This window comes from Fukomys damarensis, unplaced genomic scaffold (assembly GCF_012274545.1).
Source record: "Fukomys damarensis isolate Sample0158 unplaced genomic scaffold, DMR_v1.0_HiC HiC_scaffold_33, whole genome shotgun sequence".
Taxonomy (NCBI): Eukaryota; Metazoa; Chordata; class Mammalia; order Rodentia; family Bathyergidae; genus Fukomys; species Fukomys damarensis.
Genome location: NW_022900945.1, coordinates 42050814 through 42056492, shown reverse-complemented (window position 1 = coordinate 42056492; position 5679 = coordinate 42050814).

Here is a 5679-nt window from a genome sequence, read left to right as displayed (position 1 = left end):
GAAAAAAAATGTGATTGTACTGTGACGACCGGAAGCCAGATGAGAAGATGGAGGAAGTGAGGCTGAGACTACCTTCTTAGCCTCAGAGATTCAACCCATCCCCCTAGCTTTTTAGAAGTTTCCTCCAATAGCCCACCCTAAACTATATGTGAAACAAAGAGGACTTGAAGACTAAATTGGTTCAGGCACTAATCTGAGAGCCTGGGTAGGTTGTGGAGTAATTTGGGTGATGACTTTTGTCTAGAGTATGGTGATTTTCAACCAAGGTGGCATCTCAGAATTACCTGTGGATCTGTTCAAGAGTAGGTATTCTTCGCCTCACCATGAAAATTTCCTGTTCCAGTAGACTGACACTGAAGGAAAATACTGAATCAATATTTATATGTTTTCTAGGACAGAGGCTTAGAAACACCTTTTTAAACATACTCTGCTCTCTCCCCAAACACTCTCCATTGGACTTCATGTGATCTCTAAGATTGAACACCACTTTCAGATGTCTCTGTCTCTAAAGCAAGTTTGTCCTTATGTGTGGGTATTGTCAGGGATGGTCCCCAAGACATGATTCAAGGTGCCCCAGTAGAAATTATTTGGTTAGTAGAGGGATCACCAGATTGAGAGCACAAAGATCTGGGTTTCAGTCCTCGCTTTATCTCTACTAGCTGTGAAATCTTCAGCAAATCTCAACCTCTCAGCCTCAGTTTATTAATAGTAACATCTACTAATAATTCTACTAATTACTGCAATATCTTCACTTGTAGATGAGAAAACAGAGGCTCAAAGAGGTTAGACAATTTTCCCAAGATGTGCATTTAAGAACTGGCAAAACTAGTGCCAAAAATCAAAATTACAGAGAATGTTATTTGGGAAACATTATGACAGTGAGATTTTGACAAACTTGTCTCTCATTTCAACTTTACTATTGGAATTGCATTTACTGGAATTTTTCTTAGATTGAAAAGGTCTAGGGATTTGGCAATAACTCATACATATTACTAGCCAGTTGTGAAATTCAGAACCAATCACTGAGCATCAATTCTTTATTTGGTAAAGGAATGGATGGATGACACTCTCTCCAGTGCTTGACTTGAAAGCATCCATCCGAGACAGTTGATTCTCTTCCTCTTCTTCATCTTGTGACATTCAGATTCTGATGTAATCTATAATGACAGGTGGCTCCTAATGGAAAATGAGGTAAACCAAGATGAAAAGTTCGGATGTTTTGTTTTGTTTGAGGTGCTAGAGAACAAACTCAGGGCCTCATACATGCTAGCAAACACTGCCACTGAGATACACGATAGTCCCAAAAGGTTCATTACTGCAGACTTTATAGTCACTAAGCAAGGAATATCCTACGCATATTATACTCTGGTTTCTCTTCCGATCATATAAATCTTTCACCTTTTATACTACTCATATTTTCCCGGACTTATTTGACCATGAAGCAGTGTGTATGTGTGTCTGTGTATGTGGTTTCTCAGGGAACATCTTTTCAGCACAACAGCTGATTAGGAACTTCTACTATAAACTCTTCTCTTAAGGGCTGGAATTACTGCCCCTCACTCAGGGCTTCTGCCAACTGATAGATGGACTGAGGAGAGGCTTCATGCTGGACCCATATTTCTGTTATCTCACCCAATTTGTAGCATCAGTGACTGTCTCTCTGTTCCAAAAGATTCACAAATCTGCAGTATACGTACAATCCAAACTTTCACTCAAGTTCCACATACATAGGTACACTCACATGTCTCTTGGGCACTTCAGATCCAGTATCTAAATTCATTTCAGTAAAGTTGGCCTCCACACTCAGACCTACTTTTCTCTGGTCTGCACTATCTTGGAGAAGGGCTATCTAGCCTCTCTCACTTGCCCAAATCAGAAGCCACATGTCCACTCTCATTATGCTACTATCATTTGTAAGTCATACCAATATTACCTAAATACTTCTCAAATACTCCTCCCATTCCACAGATATGACACTAGCCCTTGTCTTTCACCTGGATTACAGGATCCCAGCCTCCTTCAAGACCAGTTTAGAAATTTCTTCACTCTGGCATGGAAGAGAGCCTTTTAAAACAGAAATTTAATTTTGTTACTCCCCAGTTTAAGATTTCAATTGGTCTCTTACCCATGCCAAAGTTCTGCTACACTGCATGATAACACTGTAGCATTCCTTTGAGCTGCTGTAACAAATCGATCTTCTTTTTCTCTTTCTCTCCCTTTTTCTCTCCTTCCACTGTCATTCCCTTTTCCTTTTCTCCCTCTGTCTCTCTCCACATTTTTTCTCTGTCTAGAATATCTTCTCACCTCTTGAGTAATTCCTTCTTGTACGGGCATCTCTGTCCCTCCGGCCAGACCTCTAAGCAGCGCTGTATACTCCTGGTACATGCCCATATTGCTCATACACATCCTCTACCCACTGGCAGTAAGCAGTTTTCATTTTGTGTTTCTCCACTAGATTCCAAGCTCTGTAGGTTCTGTGTTGCTCTGTGGGTACTGAATAACCTCGCTCATCACTGTACTTTTAGGGCCCAGCATTTTTGCTGGGTACATAGGAGTCACTCTGTGTATATTTGAATAACTTCAGATACCATGAGAAGAGGGTTTGAAGAAGGAAAATATAAATAGTGTGAACATCAACAAAGGAAGAAGTGTTTTTTACATCTTAAGAACGTCAAGAGGAATATCTCAAAACAAGAGTTGGGCATAATAAAACTGAATGACCATTTTAAAAGAGGAAAATCTTCCTTTGATGTGTTTTCTTCATTACTCAGTGAAAAGGACTGATCCACATGCTTGACAATCAGAGGTGGCTGGGGCCTGGGAGTTGAGGTGGGATAGAAAACAGTATATGCATGCTTTTCCAAATTTCTGATCATCAGTGTTTATAATCCATTTGGAAGAACAAAAAGAAAAATAAATGGAGAGTGAGGTATTGTCACGTGTTCCATGTGGCTGAACAATGCAGAAGGATGCTCAAAAACTTTTTAAAAAAACTCACAAAAGGGATTTAGCAGAAATTATGATGCATGATGTACTGATCAGCTATTATAGGTGATATTGGGATCTGAGAGCTTAGGAGATTTGAACTTGGCCAAATGCAAAGTGGGTCTACAAATTACTGATGCCTAATTATTATGCATCAGTACCTGCCATGGTACATCCTGAAAGCACAAAACCTTAAATGGACATATTAAGATCTTTAGAGTCCCATTTAGGCCTTTCTTCCCCCTACCATTGCTAGGAAAGTGAGTTTAACTGCTCTTCTTATTAGAAAACAGTCACTCTTGAAATAAGGAGAATACAAAAGGTTTATTCTCAAGTTTATTCTAGCAAATCACAAGTAATCAAGGATATTAGAATTTAGGGGGCCTAGACACTTCTGAGAATTACAAGATTGGAAGGTTTAAATGGGTGAATAAACTTAATTTGGTGTACATTGGTCATTGTCTGTAAATCTTAGGTCAACGTTTTGAAGATGATAGAATATTATTTTCAAAAAGAAAAATATTAAAGTATTCATACAATTTTATTGCTATTGAAATTACATCATATACAACACAGGTGTTTAAAGAGTCTAACATCTGGTTTCATATTACCTGAAAAATCCTGGAGTTTCAAACAAACATTCATATTCAAAATGAATTAAAATCTAGGCTTCAGAAAATAGGTGTATATTGTCAAGAACCAGTATCATGGTCTGAATCAAGTGTCCACAGTATGTCATAGATATTATGTTTTTTAAAATGTGCTGAACAGTGTGGCAGCATACATCTAGGATATTAGTGCCCATAGAAGACTACCACAAATACAAGCTTTCATCTGTGTTACATTGGATTAAGCCACAAAGGCAAGGGAGTACCTGGCAGGTTATTGCAGCTATAATAAAAAAGAAATCTACCTAGAAGAGAAACACTGAATTGTGGAATCTTAGAGCTAGGACTATGTATGATAATAATGAAACTGGTAGAAGGCTGCAAACCAAAAGATATTCACAACAATGCTTTGAAAATAATCATTCAGAATCTTGGAGCCTTGGTTTTATTCATCTGTGCCACTGGGATAATTTCTACTTCATAGCCAAGTGAGGACCAAATGAGGAACTGCGCAGAGGTTTGTAAAGGTCAGAGTGACATATGTTTAGTTATTATTCACAGTATATTCCTTGGAAAGCACCTAACTAGTCTTCCTGATTTTTACATTGGAAATCTGGGAACTGAAGCTGTTAAGATACTGGTGTCTGACCTCAGCTACATAACAATAAGCAGATAGCACAGCCTTCCACTTACTCAATGCTCTGAGGACAGGCAGACCTCAGGAGGATACCCAAGTGGTATTCTTTTGCTGCAGATTTGATTTCAGCATGAAAGTGCAACTTTTTCTTACTAAGGTCTCATCTTCTTTGAGCTCAAGTAAGATAGAAGAAACCACCAAGACCTGATGATTGCATCTCAGGCCAGATGGGCTTTTATACTCTCGTCTCTAAACTCAGAGCAGAGTGGCAGGTTTATTCTCAAATCAACAAACAAAAACCCCAGCCACTCTGAGACCACAGTAGTTATGATACCTTTCTCATGCTCCCCAATCCAGCCTTGACTGCACATCTACACCTCTCTCCTTAGATTGCCAAAAGACTGAACAGCTCCTGGGACAAGATGCAGGAAATTAAACATCATTATATACCATTCTCTTTTCTGTGCAAAAGGAAGATGACTGTGCCTCAGAGGCTTCTTTTGCCAGCCATCTCACACCTGAGACTGAATGACTTGAGGTATTAGAGTGTGACAAATATTAACTGGAAATAGCCAGTGCTCCACAGGGATTGGCACCAATAAGTTAGGCAAAGTCATTAATAAGTGCTGCTTTGAGACTAAACTTGTATAAGTCACAGACATTGAGGAGGCATAAAAATTCAGTACCAATTGCATAATTAGCTATTATGAACAGTGCTGCAATAAATATGGGAGTGCAGGCAGCCCTTTAATATATTAATTTCTTTGGATATATACACGGAATTGGAATAGATTGAACAGATAGTAGTTCTATTTTTTGTTTTGCTTTGTTTTGTTGAAGAGCCTCTCTCCTGTTTTCTGTAATGGCTGTACTAATTTACATTCCCACCAGCAGGATATAAGAGTTCCCCTTTCTCTGTATTCTCTTGAGAATTTATTGCTTTTTGCTTCTTTTTTTTTTTGACATTAGTCATTCTGATTAGAGTAAGATGATACCATTACAGTTTTGACTTGCATATCTCTGATGATTCATTTATTTTAAATTGAGTTTATTGGTACATTTTAGGTATACAGTACAGTTACATTCATTACTGGGATCTTGTACCTTTACATGACAGGTCTTGATTCTCATTTTTCCCCTTGTCCCTGCCCTCCCTTCACCCCCTCCTCCCCTCCCCATTTACAAACATTTTATTTCCATTTTTTCATTTTCTCATATTTTTTCCTTTTCCCTTATTACCTTTCCCCTACATCTTTAGCCCTTTTCTTCCTTTTTTACATTGTCAATTATCTCATTAGGATCATATGTACTATTATAGTTTTTCACACCAGATAAACTATTTGGTATTTATGCATTTGTGACTTATTTCTTTCACTTAGGAGTATATCCTCAATATGTATCCGTTTTCCTATGGATGAATCTAATTTCTCATTCTTTATGGCTGAGTAG